Below are 22414 nucleotides of genomic sequence, written 5' to 3'. Positions count from 1 at the left end.
ACAAACATACCTTTGTTGCACTATTTTTGCACTTTATATTTGTTTTTGCTGCTACAACATTGATTTTTAACATGAGCTTTATTTATCTGCGACCTGTTCATGTGGTATTGAGATGATTATTGTCTGAGTATATATTGTTTGGATTTATCCTATGTATTATTATATTTACTCAGTATTTATCAGTGCATCTATCTGTGCAGTATAGAGATGATTATTAATTGAGTATATATTGTCTCGATCTATCCTATATCTTGTTATATTTACTCAGTTTTTTACAGCGGTTTATTGCCTCCAACACTAATTTTGTATTAATTATTGTATGTTGTCTGGTCAAATAAAAATCATTAATGAAGGCTTTTTTAATTAAAGCAATTTCATCTTATTATTATTATTTTTATACACGGCCATTGCCGGGTTTTTCATCGCCATCTTCAGTCTGTTTCCTACATTTATTCACACAGAAGTGCCTCTGGGCGCACATGCACACGTGGTCCCCTGAATGCTTTCTCCGCTCAAGGCATCATAATGGAGCAGTGTGTGTCATTGATGTCACCGGAAGTTTTCTTCCTGACACGCACTGCTACCATGATTAGCCAGAGGTAATGGAGTCGGCGACGGGGATCCCGCCCACATGCGCCCACTGGAAGAAGTCTCATGTGTTACAGCTGGGATGAATTTGATCCCAGATCCACCAATCTGTATATATACACTGAAGTACATGGAAAACACATAGCCCCCCTCTCACCCCCTCCCCCTGAAGAAGCAGATGAAAAATGTGCTTTGGGGCTCATCTAAGTGAACAGAGTTGCTGACACACTTTATGGATAAGTTACTCTAATGTTTTCATACAGCCATTTCCACTTCACAGGTTGAGGCTTCTCATTGACCACAGGGATCCTTACTTTATATGTGAACCCCTTTTTTCGTCCCCTTTTTGGACTTAACATTATCCTGCTCGGTTTTATACTTGAGGCTCCCATAATAGCTGGTTAAAGTTCTCCTCTTGTATATTACATCACACTTAACAACCAGTGTAACTTTCCTGCAATCTGCATGTAATTGATTTGGCTATAAATGCATCTCTATATTTCCATGAAGTGTTGATTACTTGTGTGTATTTTAACCCCTTAATGACCACCAATATGTCTTTTTACTGATCTGAGATATGAGAGAATAGCATTCCCATGCAGATGACAATCCAGCAGCTGTCAGCTGGCAACTTTATGCATCAACCACTATCAGTGTTGGCACCACCCATAGCTGTTTCACCCCTTAAGTGCTGCTGTCAATAGTGACTTCAGCATCTAAATGTATAAGATAATGCAGTGGGCTTCCTCTTTAACCCCATTAGCACCATGAGCTATTGATCGTGTGGTCCTGATGTGTGCCATGGCTGTCCATAGCCAAAAAAGCCTTGGTCTGCTGGCTATAGTGGCCTGTTCAGAAATTATAAAAATTTAGTTGGTAAAAATAAAATTTTTCATTCCTGTCATGACACTTTGCATTAATTCCTGAAAAGCACCTGAAGGGTTAATTAAGTACCATAAAGCAATTTTGAACACATTGAGGGGTGCTGTTTTTAAATTGGTATCACTTTTGAGGTATTCCAATACATAGGACCCCTAAAGTCACTTCAAAACTGAACAGGTCCCAATAAAAATAAGTTTTGTAAATTTCCTTCAAAAAATGAAAAATTACTGCTACATTATTAAACCTTCTAAAATGCTAACAAAATAAAACAACATTTTAAAAATGGTGCTGATGTAAGGCAGAGATGAGGAAAATATTATTTATTAAGGTTTTTGTGTGGTATGACTATCTGGGTTAGGCCGTGGTCACACTTAAGAGTGTGATGCGAGAAACTCGCATCAATACCTGGTACTGCTGCCGGCACTCGGGATCGGAGTGTGCGGCTGCATGTATTTCTATGCAGCCACAAACTCCGGTCCTGAGTGCCGGTGGCAGTACTGGATATTGATGTGAGAGACTCGCGCAAATTTCTCGCCTTACACTCGCAAGTGTGACCCCGGCCTTAAAGTGAAAGTCATTGAAAGTTTGAAAATTGCTAATTTTTACAAAATGTTGTAAAATTTCAGAAATTTTTATAAATTTAAGCAAAACATATCAACTTCAATTCACTATTATCATAAAGTATAATGTGTCACGAAAAATTAATGGGATATGTTGAAGCACCGCAGAGTTATTACTACATAAAGTGACACTGATCAGATTTTAAAAAAAAATTGCCCTGTCACTAAAGGGTTAACATTTTGTGTCCTTATCAGCTTCCTGATACTTGTTGTGCTTTATATTTATATTGTATATACTTATTCTCACTATATTCTCTTATATTTATATATATATATAAATAGATATGTGTATATATATATATATATATATATATATTTGTACTAATTTTCTTGTTAATTTTTAACATGTTTAATAAAATTTATACTTATTATATGCAAATTAAACCTTGTTGGGGTTTACAAGCTCCATTTTTTTGGTCTTTTTGACAATTTTCTAATCATATACAGTACAGTACAGTCCACAGAGGTGGACTTTCCAACCGCCCAACTGACCCAGAGTACAAATAGTATAATTACACTGCATGGATACATGGGACAAGGCTTGGACCAGCATTTCTAGCTTAAACATTGATCAGAAAATCAGAAACTGGAGGATGAGTGACAGGTGTAGATCTAGTGCTCTGACAGCCCTGCAAAATTCAGGCAACACACATGAATGAGACCCAACTTGGAGTCCAAACATTTTCAAAAATTAGGTGCAGACACCAGGAATATGACATCAATTGATCCACAGTAGAAATTTTATAATTGCACAGCAGCAGTCAGGCATGGACCATTTATGAGCCAGGATCTGGGCAAGCATTTACAGCGTTGAATTTAAGTTCAAATTAAGAGGTGGGTGAGGAACTGGTGTAGGCCTGCTGTGCTTGTAGCCCTGATACCTCATGAAACAGCTCAAACTGCTTTTCAGCTTAACCACAGTCAGTTGGTAAAACAGGTAGTTAAACTGAAAGTAAGTGCAGGCCTGCCGGTCTGAGAGCCCTTCTGCTACAGGCAACACACATGAAGGAGACCCAACTTGGAATCCAGACATTTCCAAAGACTAGTTGCAGACACCACTGTTGTGGCATCAATTTCCCCACATTAGAAAAATAGAGTAAAATAGGGCTCTGACACCCCTTCCACTACAGATAACCCACCAGATGGAGATTCAACTTGGAGTCTCTACATTTCAAAAAATTGTTAGTAACATCAGCAGCAGTAGCAACAGCAGGCACAGAAGCCATGACAAAGATGTCACAGACTGCATGAGCGGGAGAATAATTTAGCACACTAAAAACTACACCATCGCCTAGTCTGCCTAGTCTGAGACTAGGGTGCAAAAGTCATTGGCGATCCATGACTTCTTCATCTTGATGAAAGTTAGGTGGTCTACACTTTTGGGGGCCAGCTGAATGTGCTTATCTGTCAGGACATCACCAGCAGCGCTGAAGACACGTTCTGAGAATGCTGGCTGCTGGGCATTTGAAGACCAAAATTCAAAAGTGTCCAAACTTCCTGGATGACATTGATATTGAGCTCAAAATATATCTGCTTCATCCTCTACAGTCATTCACTATGTTTCAGATTTGAACTCTTTTCTGCTGGTGCACTGACTGGTCTAAAAAGTGAGTGAAATGACTCACATAAATTGCTTCTGCCATTTACACTGTTGCTAATGTTTTTGCATTGACGACTCGACGTTCCCAGGGTTGGAAGTCTTTAACTGTAATGAATGCTGAGTGTCATACTGCTGTCTTGGGGAAAACCACTCTTAAGATTGTCTCCAAGGTTGTTTTGATACTCCAGCATGCGCATGTCATTTTCCAGGAGGAAGCATCTGGCAAAATTTGCTCTTGTATAGTGGATCTAACAGCATGGCAACCCAGTAGTCAGCACTATTTCCAATCCTAACAATACGGGCATCATAATGCAGTAAGAAGTCGCTCATGTGTCAGGCACTTTCATGGGGTCCAAGTCCATGGTGTGTTAATGGTGGGGTAATACTCAAGCTTGCTTCCTCTGTTCCCTCCTGCCAACCACAGACAAAAGACAGGGGATCATTGTCCTCTTCATCTCCTGACTCTTGCGCACCCATCAACTCTTCCTCCTCATCCTCCTCCATTTGTTCCTCAGCTTCTCCACCTGTCTAGTACCATGAGCCTCTTCGATTGCTGTAATCCAGTCTCCCTGTGCAACGACAGTCCAGAACTTAGAGATATTGTTATCCCTTCCGCATCCTCATCTGCTTCCTCCTCTTCCTCTGCGACCACCACCTTCTCCCGCAGACTATGCGAATTGTACTCCAGCATGTAGATGACCGGAATAGTGATGCTGATAATGGCATTTTCAGCGCTAACCATCTTAGCAGCCATTTCAAAACTGTGCAGAAAGGTGCAGAGGTTCTTCATCTGAGAGCACTTGGCAAGCATGATTTGCAACACGTCCATATTGCAGTGGCCCAAGCTTTACAAATGACCTACTGCACCAGGCCTCATGACCTTAGGAGTGAGAATGGTGGAAGTAAGCACACAGCGACCGTGTTTTCTGCACCAACACATCCCGGCAATGGCCACTGAGGAAAAAAGCAAAATGCGGAAGTAGGCAGCAGTATAGATGTGACATGTATGGTTATGAAATTGGTTTAAATGGTAGTGCATAGTTAAATGCCTACATTTTTAACATTTTTATTTTAACAAAGTTCATATCTAAAAAGCTAACACCTGCACACATGCAACAGGGTATTGTGTGTGTGGCATCTATAGATGTAAAATTTTAATAGTACTTAAGATGAGTGAAAAAATTCTTGCAACATGCACACTTTGCGAGGTGGATAGTCATTGTTAAATGTCTAGATTTTGTGACTTTTCATTGGCACACCATCTCTGACTGATACTGATTTGATTTTTTTCTGTAAAATATGTTGTCCTGCTTTGCTGTTGCTACCTAGTGCATTGTGAAGGAAGAAAAAAATATGCAGTTGTAATTCAAATGGAGCAAGACAGATGCCAGCTACACCATGTCAACGATTGATCATGCAGAGTCTGGAACTGCAACTTGTAACTCTCCCTTATCGCTCTATTTCTCTTTATGAAGTAGCTGTTCATCACAAGTGCAGCTGTCTTGTGTGTACCAACCCTTTGCCCAACCCTGAAAAAGTGTGTCCTAATCCTAAAGACCAATTCCACAATATGCAGAATTGACCACTGTTACTTAAAGGACAATTGCCATGAAATGTTTTATTGGCTAAACCTGTGTAAATGTATATGGAGTGTAGTGAATGTGCATTAGTATAATCACTGATATCTGTCTCTCCCGGTTTCCAGCTATTCCAACTGGCTGGCTCACACTAGTCTCTATGTCTGACCAGGAAGTTGATTTTACAATGTAAGAATATGGTACATCACAACAAGGCTCCATAAGCAACTATTGGCTCACAAATAGAGCTCATTGTGACTATGTAAGTCATAATAGCTGTCACCTGACCTAGAAGATGACAGAGTGGTGCTGGAAACTGGAGAAGAAGGCTATCAACGAGTATACTTGGTAACAATGTTTTGAACTTTTGAATTTCAGACTCCATATCTCACCTTCCGCTATTGCTTCAAATGTGAGACTACCATCATTTTATAGACAATCATCTTGGCTATTTCATAAGTAAATTTGACTGGCAACTATGTAGCAGACTCTTGTCATGTCACTGCATTGTTATTGTTTTGCTCCTGGCTGTGGAAAAATATTTTTCACCTTGTAATCTACAAATTACAACCTGTTGTCAAATTCCCTAATAGCTCACTGTGTTATTAGGTTTATTCCCAAGCAAAATGTGACTGGTTCGAATTGAGGAGCAGCCATGAAGAAGATTTCCCAAGAAAAGACAAACAGCATCATCTAGCTCATTGATGGCGGTCTCTTGACAAAGAAAATTGCCAAACTGCATCATGTGAGTGACATGATAGTTGGAAGAATATGAAATGAAGTCCATCCATCCGCTCAAAAGCCGAGAGGTGGACGTCCAGGCAAAATATTGAAGTCAACAAGTCAGCTTATCACAAGGTCTATCAGTTCGGGTGCGACAGACATGACAGTGGAGGTGGCTCAAATGCTTTGTAATAGTGAAGTCACAGATGACCATCCAATCACCGTTTGATGCACGTTATAAAAGTCTAGAATAATGGCTTGAAAAAAGGTGTAGAAGCCTCAACCTCAATATCATCATAGAAAGCGTTGGCTCCAGTTTGCAAAAAAGTACAAAAAGTGGATAGTAGAAGATTGGAAATGGGTGATTTGGAGTGATGAAACGAAAGTCAATAGACTAGGCTCTAATGGGTGCAAATGGGTCTGGTAGAATCAAGTGAAAAAGGGGCTAACAGAGAAATTGAAGGAACTGTTAAGTTGGATGGAGGAAGCCTAATAATATATATATATATATATATATATATATATATATATATATATGGTTGTTTAACAGCCAAAGGCATTGGATACTGAACCAGGATTGATGGTGGTCTCAATGCGGGGCTATATCTGTGTATCCTACAGGACGAGTTACTTCGTACACTCCAGAACTATGAGTATGGAAAGAACGATGTAGTGACGATGTAGTATTCCAGCTGGACAATGACAAGAAGCACAAATCGAGATTAGCGAAGGAATATTTCTATGACAATGAAGTAGAGGTGCTGGAATGACCCCCAATCCCCAGTCCTCAACCCAATTGAACATACTCAAGTGAGTCGACCACTGTGTACCAATTTTGGGCACGTATTGAAGAGACCTGGGATAAGAGTTTAGTCAAAATATGTTGGAATCTGATAAAAATAACTTGCCCAAAAAGATTCAGGCAGTGTGGAAAGCAAAAGGTATATTTACAAAATACTAACAAAATAATAAAATTTTAGATTTTTAGGAGCAAAACAGTAACAATGCAGTAACATAAGAATCTGCATAACTGATCATATGCAGAATAGTTGCAAGTCAAATTAATGTATGAGATAACCAAGATGATTGTCTATAAAATGATGATAGTCTCATGTTCAAAGCAGTAGTGGATGGTGAGATATGGAGACTAAGAGTCAAAAGTTCAAAACATTGTTACCTTTTGCTCATCAGTGTATATTAATGCTCCTAAAATACACAAATATTTACACAGGTTTAACCAATAAAAATGTTAATTGGAGTGCTTCTTTAAAGCACCACTCCAGCGTTTTCCTTTTATCAGTCCTGGAGTGGCGCTTTAAATCTAAGTCCCTTGCTCCTGTTTATATAAACACCCTCCAACATTTTCACATTTTTGTCGATGCAGCTGTTTCCCCCTGCAGCATCTTGTTAACGTAGCTTCTGACTGGCTAGAAGTCAGAAGCTAGGTCACAAGAGTGCAATGCTTGTCTATGAGAGCTAGAACGAGGCTCTCACAGACTTGCATTGTAAAGTGACCTCCACGCACCTCCATGAAACACTAAAGCTACGAGTAGGTCCCTTTTCGCCGGAGACCGATGGGAGCAGCGGCAAAAACGGATAAAAATGTTGTAAGTTGAGTATCAGACAAGGGGTAAGGAAAGATGTATATCTTTGTACCATGTTAGCCAGTAATCTAATGTGGTGTACTTAATTATTTGTACTAAATGTCCAACTGGGGGGTCTGTACGTGGGGGAGACCGGGCAAAAACTGAGAACAAGAATGAATTGTCATCGCCACACAATAAGAGAAAAAAGAATTGATCTAACTGTGGCAAAACATTTTTGTATGCATGATCACAGCACCATGGACATGAAATTCCTGGTATTGAAAGGTAACTTCACATCTCAGAGAGACAGAAAAGTCTGGGAGAACAAGCTCATGACGACCGTTGACACTCTCAATGCGGGAATCAATGTGTCACATGGATTTATGTCTTTTTATATCAATTAAGGAATTTGCTCCTAAGATCTTTTTGGTGCCATCACACAACACATTACCAGACCCCAATCAGAGGACAATAAAACTTTCACTCCATATCTATGAACTGGTCCAATATTTATGTTTATCCCTCTCCCATAATGATAGTCCTGCTTCTCGTCACATGTCTTATCTATTGAATTTTTTCTGTGCTGTGTTGAGCATAAATATGTGATTCTTCATATTTTGTATTAGTCAATACCTGATGAAGAGACCTGAGTAGTCTCGAAAGCTTGTAATGTGTTACCATCTTTTCAGTTAGCCATTAAAAGGTATCAACCACTGAGGACTCTCGATTCTGAATATTTTTCAGACAAGGGGTAAATAAGGGACTTACATTTAAAGCACCACTCTAGCAGTGCAATAAAAAAAGCGCTGAGGGGGTGCTTTAAATTAATACATGATTTAGAATGTATGAAAAAAGTTGGAGTAAGTTGTGCCAAATATATTAAGAGATGTAGGCTTTATAAACTTGGCACGATTGTTAGTACGATTGATCCCCAAACAATTTGCATAATTTATCTATCTAGTTTATAAAGTATAAGGAGGTCTCTGTATTACACCTAATGTTCCTGGCCCTATGCTCCATGTATCAGTGGATTCCCCTTAGTGATACTCTTTTAGTCAGATCTAATGAGTGACTTAGCTCTTATCCTATGAATTTGCTATAACCTGCAGTTTAGTGTGAAGGAAAACTTCTTTATAACATGTTATGATTATTTTTTTTAGTAAAGAACCTTTGGGAATCATAGACTCCCACGAGAGAAGAGCTTTGACAGTAAAACTATGTAGTAAAAATGTAAAAGAAATTGCAATACTTTTTTATCTGCATATGAACTGAGCATCTGAATAGCGCAATCATCCAAATTTAAAAATACAGCCTTGAACTATAGTCCAAGATCATGTCTGCCAGCTTTCCAGTAACTATGAAGGTTATATAAATATTGAACACCCATTAATCTTTCTTATTTGTTTTTGTCCAGTAGAAAACCATGATTGTTTCACTGTGTCACTTCAGAAAAATGACATGTTTATATAAGTGACTTTCTTGGGTACATGGGTAGCCGTCTTCTCTATCAATGAAAATATACAAGATGGGTTCTACAAAAAAAACAGTCACATTAGCCAAAATTGCAAATAACTGGTGTTGGAAAAATGTCAAATGAAGGAAACTACTGTCCCAATTGATTCTTTGTCAAATAACTAATTGCATGATTCATCTATGGGACATCTTTTTGCTTAGCTTCAGTTGAGTTTTCTGTAGGATTTTTTTTCTTCAAGTGGGCATTAGTCCTCTTTAGGAAGCACACAATATAACATACTGTACACTCACTGGCCACTTTATTAGGTACACCTGTCCAACTGTGTGTTAAGACTTAATTTCTAATCAGCCAATCACATGGCGGCAACTCAGTGCATTTAGGCATGTAGACATGGTCAAGACAATCTCCTGCAGTTTAAACCGAGCATCAGTATGGGGAAGAAAGGTGATTTGAGTGCCTTTGAACGTGGCATGATTGTTGGTGCCAGAAGGGCTGGTCTGAGTATTTCAGAAACTGCTGATCTACTGGGATTTTCACGCTCAACCATCTCTAGGGTTTACAGAGAATGGTCCGAAAAAGAAAAAAAATCCAGTGAGCGGCAGTTCTGTGGCCGGAAATGCCATGTTGATGCCAGAGGTCAGAGGAGAATGGGCAGACTGGTTCGAGCTGATAGAAAGGCAACAGTGACTCAAATTGCCACCCGTTACAACCAAGGTAGGCAGAAGAGCATCTCTGAACGCACAGTGCGTCGAACTTTGAGGCAGATGGGCTACAGCAGCAGAAGACCACACTGGGTACCACTCCTCTCAGCTAAGAACAGGAAACTGAGGCTACAATTTGCACAAGCTCATCGAAATTGGACAGTAGAAGATTGGAAAAACGTTGCCTGGTCTGATGAGTCTCGATTTCTGCTGCGACATTCGGATGGTAGGGTCAGAATTTGGCGTAAACAACATGAAAGCATGGATCCATCCTGCCTTGTATCAACGGTTCAGGCTGGTGGTGGTGGTGTCATGGTGTGGGGAATTTTTTCTGGGCACTCTTTGGGCCCCTTGGTACCAATTGAGCATCGTTGCAACGCCACAGCCTACCTGAGTATTGTTGCTGACCATGTCCATCCCTTTATGACCACAATGTACCCAACATCTGATGGCTACTTTCAGCAGGATAATGCGCCATGTCATAAAGCTCGAATCATCTCAGATTGGTTTCTTGAACATGACAATGAGTTCACTGTACTCAAATGGCCTCCTCAGTCACCAGATCTCAATCCAATAGAGCATCTTTGGGATGTGGTGGAACGGGAGATTCGCATCAGGGATGTGCAGCCGACAAATCTGCGCCAACTGTGTGATGCCATCATGTCAATATGGTCCAAAATCTCTGAGGAATGCTTCCAGCACCTTGTTGAATCTCTGCCACGAAGAATTGAGGCAGTTCTGAAGGCAAAAGGGGGTCCAACCCCTTACTAGCATGGTGTACCTAATAAAGTGGCCAGTGAGTGTAGATATACAGTGTCTTCTTTCTTGCAGAACAATTTTTACTTTCTTTAGAGGCCATTTGGGGGCGAATATGGGGGAAAGACAGTTTTGATCAGCTTTTACATTTCCATACATTTATAACCTGATGATCTCTCAGGCACAGCAGATGTGTCTATGAGAACAGCTACCGTAGGATATTTGTGAATGATTAACATCCCCTTGTAGCAATGACCAAAATTTGAGGCAGCTACAATCCCAACTGTTGAACTTCACTAGTAGATTCAGCCATATGGAAAAAGAGGCTACAACACTTACTTATTGTGTCCTATTTGATACTTCATTGATACATTAAAACTTTATTTGCGGAAACATAAACTCACAAAAGACCTAGAACAAATAGTATAACCATTCTATCTTAATATGTTAATAATTTTTATTTCTATAGCACCAACATACAGTATTCCACAGCACTGTACAGTTCAGATGGTGCTTGTACAAACAAAATTACAGTGTAACACAGAATTCAACACAAGAAAAGTGAGGGCCTGCATCACAAGCTTACACTCTAAGAGGAAATAGGCATGACACAAGAAGTAAAAATAAATTGCTTGCCATCTACAGTTTAGCCAGCAAAATAATAAATAGGGAATTCAAATAACGTTGCATGACCCAGTCACCGGACAGAATCTGTACAAGTATCGATGCAAAGTGCTATTGAGTACGTGGAAGGAAGAACAGAGAATAGTTAAATTAGCGAGGTAAGGTGATAGGTTAGTCTAAAGAAATGTGTCTTTAGGGTACCCTTGACACTCTGTATACTGGGAATTATTGAATGAGATTGGAGAGGGAAGAGTTTGGTAAAAGTAGTTGCTGCAGTCCAGGTGAAAATAACTCAGAGCAAAGGTATGTGTTTTTGCAGAGTCAAAAGTAAGGAAAGGTCAAATTCTAGAGTTATTTTTGAGGTGCAGGTGAACAAGTGAAAGTTCGGATGCAGGGAATGAATGAGCGATCTGAATCAAATATAACCAAATGACAATGAGTATGCTGCATGGGACGTATGGTAGAACCACACACAGAAATTACAATTTCAAGTTTAGGCAGGCTAGCAGGAGGGGAGAAAGAAAAAGAGTTAAGTTATTGACAGACTATGTAATGCTGATCTGGGGACTGTGGGGGCCATTGTAAAACCTTCAGCTTGCGCCTTTTGTGGTAGTCTATTGTGGATTTTGATGTGTGTTTAGGATCATTATCCATTTGTAGAAACCATCCTCTTCTCAACTTCAGCTTTTTTACAGATGGCGTTATGTTTGCATCAAGAATTTGTTTAAATTTCATTGAATCCATACTTCCCTCTACCCATGAAATGTTCCCCATGCGATTGGCTGCAGCACAACTCCAAATCATGATTGATCCACCCCAATGCTAAATGGTTGTGGAGATGCTCTTTGTTATGATTTGGTCACCGAGGAGGATTACTGGGGAATTAGCTAAGCAACCAGGAAACCAGAAAGGTTGGCAACTTAGCAGATTGCAGACTCCTAAACCTGACAACACAATGTGCATTAGCCGTGGGACAAGCCTACGATGTCCTAGACGCCTCGGCACAGCCAAAGAGTTAACTAAGCCTAAAGCAAGAAAGGGGAAAGCTAAACTGCCCTGGAGTAAAACCTCAAAGGAATAGATAGCCAACATATATTGTCAGTGAGACAAGATGAGGCACAAATGCAGGCAGAAAATAGAGTGAGCAAATGATGGGGCCCAAACTAGATAGGACAGGACAGAAAAGATACTGTCTGCAATCACACAAAAACCCTAAAAAATCCAACACGTCTGATATACAAAAACACTGAGGACACACAACCTCTCCCCGCTAGATCAGAATTCTGGTGTGAACTGGAAGCAAAGCAAGAGATACTAATATAACAGGGGATTAGCAATACTGATCAGAATGACATAGGCTGTGACATATGAGCGGGGTCCAACACAAATCCCAGCAGGAAATAATGCTGAGCCCACAGCAAAGCAGAAAGCAGAGAAAGGCAAAAACTATATCAAATGCAAAAGATTTAGCAAACAAATAACTTATCTGAATGATGCAAGACCAAGGAGGGGAAAAAGCAGACTTCACAATGCACAGGAAGACAAGCAAATCACCAGCAGCAACTGAAGGAAGCTTGCTCACTTAAATCCTCCCAGTCAGTAACCCCTGACTTCCAATCATCGTCTTCAGTTGATAGACTTCTGTCAATACGATCAGCTCCACTACCCACTGTAACCACCAGAGGGAGCCCCGACTCAGAAGTCAGATCAAGAAAGTTCACAACAGTTCTTATACTGAAATTCTGTGCCCCTTTTTCTCCACACATAACTCATCAGTCCACACGATTGGTTTTATAATGCATCAGGCTTGTTTAAATCTTCTTTTGCATACTTCTGAAGCAGGAGAGGTTTTCTTCTGATTACTTTTTCAAGGATGCCATATTTGTGCAGATGTCTCTGAACAGTAGAACAATGTACCACAACTCCAGAGTCTGCTAAATCTTTCTGAAGGTCTTTTGCAGTCAAGCATGGAATTCTGATTTGCCTCTCTAGCAAGGAAACTAGAGAAAAAAGGCATAACCCCAACAGGCTAAATAAGGTCTGAAAACTTGTTCAAAGTTATCTGAGCATGAAAATCTCCACAGGTGCCCAAACTTTTGCATAAGCCCATTTTCCTTTTTGTAATTTTTAAAATGAAAAAAAAAGGCAATATTAATATATGTTTTGCCTAAAATACAAAGGAAACAAGTCATCTTTAACTTTAGCTCTTTTAGAGTTCATTTCATCTTCAAATTTCTTAACTGTTTGCAATAACAGTAATTTTGACCAGGGGCGTTCAAACTTTTGTACGCCACTGTCTTTGTAGGTTTTGTATGTTTTATGGCCAATGTGAATGTGCGTTTATGTGCTGCATGTGTACCAACTCAAACCAAGCTCAATTCTTGTGTGAGATATATATATATATATATATATATACATATATGTATATGTAATATATATTCTATTATTTCTAAACACTGTTTTTCGGTGAATACTTTGTATCTCTGTTCATACTGTACCCACACACATAAATGATACACCATTTGAAAGGTAAACTTGCCCCCTTCAGCCAGAAAACATCCAAACAAACCACTATCCACGATTTGATCACAAAATACAGTTTAAACATTAATTTTCATAAACTTACAGAAAGGAAAAATGACCTGCAGGTGGCACCACAGTACCCCAAAGCACACTATCACAAAGCTACTTACAGACATCACAAACAAATCCAAACATTTGCCTTGGGGGCTTTCTAGCTTGCTGAACTGCTTGCCCAGCCTATTTAGCCAAATTAGAGAATTGCACACTTCACTGCAGGTGAGAGGCACATAGGCTAACACATTTGCAAACATGCACTGCCTATTGAATTACACACTTGCTCCCTTCATGCTCCACCCACACAAACAAATAATACACCATTTGAAAGGTCAAATTACATGCAGGTGGCATGACACTACCCCAAAGCACACTACCACAAAGCTGCTTACAGACATCACAAACAAATCCATACATTTGCATTGAGGTCTTTCCAGCTTGCTCAAGTGCTTGCCCATCCTATTTCAGGCACATTGGAGGATTGCACACTTCACTGCAGGTGAGTCACATATGCAAACACATTCCCCCCTCTCTTATGGGCCGTGCACACAAAAGCCGTCTTCCATAGTGTGTCCACATTGGACGTTGCCTGCCTGAATACAGCTTATACAGGTACTATACACATGATCAGGTTTTTAAATACATCAGTTAGGACTGCTCTGAGATGGGTATACCTTGACTTTTGATAGAGCGGCTTAGTATACATTTTTCGCAAAAAACTTATCAACTAAATACCCTGTTTTGTTATCATCTTTTTACTAGCACTTGCTGTTTACTGTTACTTCTTCCCAGACACAAATGATACACCATTTGAAAGGTAAAATTGCTCCCTATAGCAAAAAAGAGCCAAATAAACCACACATTCATTTTATCACTAAATACACTTTAAACATTCATTTTCATAAACCTGCAGAAAGACATAATGACCTGCAGGTGGCACCTCAACCAGAATACATTTTTTGGCCTCTACTTATCAAACTAATTGATTACCAATCTACATATATAAATACCTGTCTGTGTTCATCATCTCATGAAATACATTTATATTTGACCAGCTTGCTTTTTATGAAATTGCCTGCGCCCCCAATGACCAATGTGCGAAAATTTCACACAGGCCAAGCTAGTATACATATATTAGTTTCTTAGTCACGGTGTGAAAAATTACAATATGAGAACTCCCTTCTATTTAAAAGACCATTACCATACACCTTCTTCCTTTTATTTTACCCTTTCCCTTAAAAAATCTTAAAATACCAATAAAGATCATTGGAAAAGAAAAAAAAAAAAAAAACAGAATTAGAAGTTATCTTGTCAGTAGGAGAGAATTTTTTGAGGACCACAGGATCTAGTAAGGAGATATGAGTTTTTTTTAGGGGAATTTTAATTGTAGGAAGTAGCCTCAGATAGAAAGTTACCAGATTATTTTGCTGAAAAATTTTGAATGGGTCATATATGTTATGAACCAGCTTCTTGCAGCAAGTCTTCAAAAGAATGTTTTTTGTGGAAAGTCAAACTTTACTTCCAGGAGAGGTGTTGAGAACAGGTCACACTCTGCTTGGCTGTAGCTGCAGCACAAAGATGATTGCCAGCTGAGTGGTCTTGATGGTGAGACAAACTCAAAGGCACATGGTAACTGGATGCAATGTTCACTGAATACTAAGACACATATCGGTGTCAGAGTCGGCCCTAACAGACCCTAAGTGAGGATGACACTGAAGTTTGCTGGGCAACTTGTGAAACTTGGCATGAATCAGTAAAGGGCATAGGGAGAGGGAGCAGAGCCGACCCTGGAGCTGAGACTGGTAGGTAACAGACTCATTGCTCAAAGCAAGGTCAATAAATGCTTGGTTGACCTGAACCCCATCAAACAGTTTTAGGATGAACCAGAATGGAGATTATCCAACATCAGTGTCTCACCTTACGTGTTTGTGGATGAACAGGCAAAAGTTCCTACAGGATACTCCAAAATCTTGTGACCAGTAGGGGCAGAGCTGGGCTGGGCAGCGGAGCAGCAGGACCTGCGGTGACGTCAGAATATTACAGCGCAAGCACGAGAAAAAGAAATGAACGCTGAGGAGGCGGCGCCAAATTCAAAAGCAGGACATGACTGACAGATGTGTGGCATCTGTGTCCGGGGGGGAAAGACCTGCCCCCCCGGTCAAATTTCAGGTATGTCTGACCAATTTTAAAAACGATTATTTCGGCGGTGGAAGGGACGCTAAATAAAAGAGCCACCTTGACAGAATGCAGCATTAGTGCTTCACAAGGTGGCTCTTTAAAAATGCCTGGGGAGGGGTGACAGGTTCCCTTTAACTTTACCATACAACGTATTACAGAAAATGACATGCAAGTCACTGTGCACTGCCTCGCCACTAGATTAGTAATATATTCCTCATTCTTTTATATTATTTCAACACCATGGAAAATACAATAATGAAATACTCGTATATTAAAGACAATTAAATTACTGAAAGCTGAAATCGGTAACTGGCAATAATTTACATACGACACTATGCTAGAATCACGATTTTCATTTCACCTCTACATTTATTAAGTGTGCAAAGTAGATCTCTCAGCTTGGCCCTTGACCTCATTGAATATCTAGCTTCTACGTGTAATAACTGATAATATGCAAAGGAAAGTGATAAATCACTTTCTGCTAAAAAATAATAGAGCCATGTTATTGTGTGCAGTGGCATTTTTATTAGTAGATTATTATTGCCATCATTTATTTATAAGATTCCAGCATATTCTAGCAGACAGTCGATGGTGGAAAGAATGAAAAGCTATAGTCAAAGCAACATTTTGACCTAATTAAACACATTTTTCATATGCTGTGCACAAGAAGCACTCTCTAACCTGCTGCAAATCTATAATTATATGTTTCCCTGGAATATAACACAGGAATATTATGCATATTTTGTATTTTTTCTACAACATGACCTTGACCCACTGCAATATCATAATAGAAAGCAGAAATTTAGAAATCAGATCAAACTTTAGGTCGCCGGTTTACAAAATGTGGATTATTTCCGTTTAGCGCAAAATGATGTACATGTAAGTCTCTGCTGGGGTCATCATGTGTGGAGGAGGATCAGGATTTGAGTTTCCTCTACATACATTAGATGATGGCTATATTAAATAGCCATCATTTTCTCCAACAGCATTAGCCAGATCTAAGTGCCGATCTCTGCCATTAACCTTTTAGTTGCCACTCTCAATCTTTGACAGTGGCATTTAACTGGAGCAGGTTTCACCAGTGATTTGACATGATTGCAGGGCACTTATGGGTTATCATGGAAGCCGAAACCTGCTGCATTTCTCAGAAGATGCCATCTTTGTAAGCTACGTTTCATTAGAGATTGCTATTTTCACAATATACTGCAATACCAAGTGTGAATGTTAGTAATATAACATTAGGATGATTCAGATATTCATATGACTAACTCTGCACAAAGGATCATAAAAGTTGTGAACTCTTACAGGTTACACAACCAATAAATTCTCATAAGAGTAAGCCAGCATATGGCACCATCAGAAGAGGGAGCATATAAACTATACAGAATATATCAAAGGCCACAAAATAGTACAGAATTTTTTTTCAAATATATTACTATCAACAATGCTAAATCATATAACACGGTAAACAGTAACAGACAACATACATGTCCTACCACTCTACAAATCAGGAAAAAATTGAGTACGTATTGCCGCAACGCACATTTCATCTGTCCTGCAACTTTGTCAGGAGGCAGTTTACTTAGTGTACCCTCTATGGGTTTATAGCACCCTAATTGGAGATGTGCCAGAGACACATGCGGCAGCGCCTACTGGCGGTACTGGGAGCTGGATAGCGGGTGTGGTGTTAAGCGTGCACGTCATCATGTGGTGACACCATCAGCTGACTCATTGTCATGGCAAAGTATGACGTGCTTGCTTGTATCTTACAGGATACAGCTCATGTAGCTAGTAGGGACTCGAAACGAAGGGGGAAATCGCTAGGACTAGTGAGAATGCTAATTCATGACACCTTGGCCCTCAAAGATTGGTCCTATGTAGCCAAGTCAGATATCCCCTATTTACTATAGAAAAGAGGGATGAATGAAAACAAACTATTTGATATGCAAGGTACTTGCTTCCTTATAAGTCTATGGTCAAATTACAGACCCAGTGGATTCTCTTTTATAATATAGGCCATCCTGAGAACTTGAGCCCCAGACCAGGAATATAAAAAGATGGGTTAAACAATGTAAAGATGATCACATATTGGTGGCCAGCCAAGCTAAGTGTGATCCATGAACCTCCCCTAACCTAAATAAAACATATGAACAACTTTATATGGAAAATTTAGGTATTTTTGTTATTTATTCTTTTTTATTGCACATTTGAGTGTTGCAAGGGGAGCCCAAGGTTTGGGCATGATTTAAATGGGAAAGCTTTGGCTGTCATTATATTGGAACTGTGGTGTCACTATGGTGTAAATGGTAAGGGTCTCGCAGACAGTGGCTCAAAGCCATTTATTTGTGCCTAGTATGGCTTTCAAGGAAAGAAAGATGAGTACAGTAAAGATATATATCATTACAAACATCTCAAATTTTCATGTCAGGGCAGTCAGTGTGAGGGGAGTGGATTAAATGAGAGCTAGGTGTCATTTTAAACATTTCCAGCCTTCATATTATGCCAGACAATATGTGTCAAAGTGGAGGTAAAATAGAGCAGAGTGTAAGATTCTATGGTAAAATGGATTGTGTTATTCCAAACTGCAACTTGTCCTGTAAACAACAAACCCTCATACTGTCCTGTTAATTGAAAAATAAAAAAGTTATGTCTCTGAAGAAAGGGAGTGAAAAATGCAAACAAAAGCAAAAATTGTCTGCAGAAGCAAGTAATTAAAGGTTTATTCCCAGAATCACATTATTTTTAACAAAGCACAGCAAATTCATATTTATTGTTAACCCCTTTCTGCCATCTGATGTACTATCCCTTCCATGGGACCCGGACCCCTATGCCCATGGACGGGATAGTACATCTAGCGCGATCAGCGGTGCTGGCAGGGGGAGCGCCGCTGATCGCGGCAGGGTGTCAGCTGATTATCACAGCTGACACCCGGCACTATGTGTCAGGGGCAGTCACGGACAGCCCCTGACACGTTAACCCCTAGCACACTGTGATCAAACACGATTGCAGTGTACCGTGGGTCTAGGGGGCTCCCTCCGTGCTTCCCTGCGACCCCCGCAGCAGCGCGATGTGCAGCGCTGCTGCGGGGGCCTTCTTCCCGGCAGGTCCCTGGATCCAATATGGCGGCAGGGACCTTCGGGGGCCAGCAGGGAGCCGGCTTCCTCAGTGCCTGCAAAGCGCCGGCATGAGGTAGCCTCCAGCAGTGCCTGTGTCAGATAGCTGATCTGTCACAGCAATCTGTGATGTGACAGATCAGCGATCTGTCACATGACAGTGATGTCCCCCCTGGGACAGTATAGTAAAGTTAAAAAAAAAGTATAAAAATCATTTATAAAAAATCGCTAAATAAATTAAAAAAAAATATTCCCTAATAAATTCATTTTTTGGAAATAAAAAAGACAAAACAATAAAAGTACACATATTTATTATCGCCACGTTCGTAACGACCCGCCCTATAAAACTGTCCCATTAGTTAACCCCTTTAGTGAACCTCTTAAAAAATAAAAATAAAAAACAAAGCAACAAATAATGCTTTATTATCATGCCGCTGAACAAAAAGTTCAATAACGCGCGATCAAAATGCTGCAGAAAGCGAGCCCCAACACAGCATCAACAGCAAAAAAATAAAAAAGTTATAGCTCGCAGAATAAAGCGATGCAAAATAATTATTTTTTATATAAAATTGTTTTCAGTGCATAAAAGTGCCAAAACATAAAAAACGACATAAATGAGGTATCGCTGTAATCGTACTGACCCGAAGAATAAAACTGCTTTATCAATTTTACCACACGCGGAATGGTGTAAACACCCCCCAAAAGAAATTCTTGAAATGCTGATTTTTGTTCATTCTGCGTCACAAAAATCAGAATAAAAAGCGATCAAAAAATGTCACGTGCCCGAAAATGGTACTAATAAAAATGTCAACTCATCCTGCAAAAAATAAGACCTCACATGACTCAGTGGGTCAAAATATGGAAAAATTATAGCTCTCAAAATGTGGTGATGCAAAAACTATTTTTACAATAAAAAGCGTCTTTTAGGGTGTGACAGCTGCCAAATATAAAAACCCACCATAAATAGTAAATCAAACCCCCTTTATCACCCCCTTAGTTAAGGAAAAATAATAAAATTAAAAAAAATGAATTTATTTCCATTTTCCCATTATGGTTAGGGTTAGGGCTAGGGCTGAAATTAGGGTTAGGGGTGTGTTGGGGTTTGGGTTGGCATTAGAATTGGGGGTTTCCACTGTTTGGGCACATCAGGTGCTCTCCAAACGCAACATGGCGTCTGATCTCAATTCCAGCCAATTCTGCGTTGAAAAAGTCATATGGTGCTCCTTCCCTTCCAAGCTCTGCCATGAGCCCAAACAGTGTTTTACCCCCACATATAGGGTATCAGCCTACTCAGGACAAATTGCAAAACAACTTTTGGGGTCCAATTTCTCCTGTTACCCCTAGGAAAATAAAACATTGGGGGCAAAAATATAATTTTTGTGGAAAGAAAATATGATTTTTTATTTTCGTGCCCGGGTGTTATAAACTTCTGTGAAGCACTTGGGGGTTCAAAGTGCTCATCACACATCTAGATAAGTTCCGTGGGGGGTCTAGTTTCCAAAATGGGGTCACTTGTGGGGAGTTTCAACAGTTTTGGCACATCAGAGGCTCTCCAAATGCGACATGACACCCGCAGACCATTCCATCAAAGTCTGCATTCCAAAACATCAAAACTTCCCTTCCGAGCCCCAACGTGTCCCCATAAAGTAGTTTTCTCCCACATATTGGGTATCAGAACAAATTGGACAACAACTTTTGGAAAATAAAAAAATTGGGGACTAAAAGATCATGTTTGTGGAAAAAATATGATTTTTTTTATTTTCACGCCCGGGCGTTATAAACTTCTGTGGAGCACTGGGGGGTTGAAAGTGCTCACCACACATCTAGATAAGTTCCTTAGGGGGTCTAGTTTCCAAAATGGTGTCATTTGTGGGGGGTTTCCACTATTTTGACCCATCAGGGGCTTTCCAAACGCGACATAGCATCCAATCCTAATTCCAGCCAAAAAAGTCAAATGGCGCTGCTTCCCTTCTGAGCTCTGCCATGCACCCAAATAGTGGTTTACCCCACATGTGGGGTATCAGTGTACTCAGGACAAATTGCACAATAACTTTTATGGTCCTGTTACCCTTGGGAAAATAAAAATAGGCGGTGAAAACATCATTTTTGTGGAAAAAATGTGATTTTTTTTTAATTTTACGGCTGTACGTTATAAACTTCTGTGAAGCCCCGGGAGGTACAAAGTTCTCACCACACATCTAGATAAGTTCCTTGAGGGGTCTAGTTTCTAAATTGGTGTCATTTGCTGGGGGTTTCCACTGTTTTGGCACATCAGGGGCTTTCCAAACGTGACATGGCATCCGATCTCAATTACAGCCATAAAAGTCAAATGGCGTTGCTTCCCTTCCAAGCTCTGCCATGCACCCAAATAGTCATTTACACCCATATATGGGGTATCAGCACACTCAGGACAAATTGCACAAGAACCTTTAGGGTCCTGTTACCTTTGGGAAAAAAATTGGGGGTGAAAAGATCATTTTTGTGGAAAAAATATGATTTTTTAATTGTACGGTTGTACGTTATAAACTTCTGTGAAGCCCTTGTGGGTTCAAAGTTCTCACCACATATCTAGATAAGTTCCTTGGGGGGTCTAGTTTCCAAAATGGGGTCACTTGTGGGGGGTTTTCACTGTTTAGGCACATCAGGGGCTCTCCAAACGTGACATGGCATCCGATCTGAATTCCAGCCAATTTTGCATTGAAAAAGTCAAACGGCGCTCCTTCCCTTCTGAGCTCTGCCATGCGCCGAAACAGTGGTTCCCCCCCACGTATCAGGTATCAGCGTACTCAGGACAAATTGCACAATAACTTTAGCTGTCAAATTTCTCCTGTTACCCTTGGTAAAATAAAAAAAAAATGGACCTGAATTAATTTTTTTGTGAAAAAAAGTTAAATGTTAATTTTTTTTAAACATTCAAAAAATTCCTGTGAAGCACCTGAAGGGTTAATAAACTTCTTGAAAATGGTTTTGAGCACCTTGAGGGGTGCAGTTTTTAGAATGGTGTAACTTTTGGGTATTTTCTATCATATAGATCCCTCAAAGTGAGATCAAATGATGTTGCAAAAATGAGAAATCGCTGGTCAACTTTTAACCCTTATAACTTCCTAACAAAAAAATTTTGGTTCCAAAATTGTGCTAATGTAAAGTACACATATGTGAAATGTTACTTATTAAGTTTTTTGTGTGCCATATCTCTGTGATTTAAGGGCATAAAAATTAAAAGTTGGAAAATTGCAAAATTTTCAACATTTTTGCCAAATTTTTGTTTTTTTCACAAATAAACGCACAAGTTATTTGAATGAAATTTTACCACTAACATGAAGTACAATATGTCACGAGAAAACAATGTCAGAATCAGTGGGATCCATGGAAGCGTTTCAGAGTTATTACCTCATAAAAGGACAGTGGTCAGAAT

Source organism: Dendrobates tinctorius, unplaced genomic scaffold (assembly GCF_039654945.1).
Source record: "Dendrobates tinctorius isolate UK_male_01 unplaced genomic scaffold, ASM3965494v1 ptg000162l, whole genome shotgun sequence".
NCBI lineage: Eukaryota > Metazoa > Chordata > Amphibia > Anura > Dendrobatidae > Dendrobates > Dendrobates tinctorius.
Note: the sequence above shows the minus strand (reverse complement) of the source record.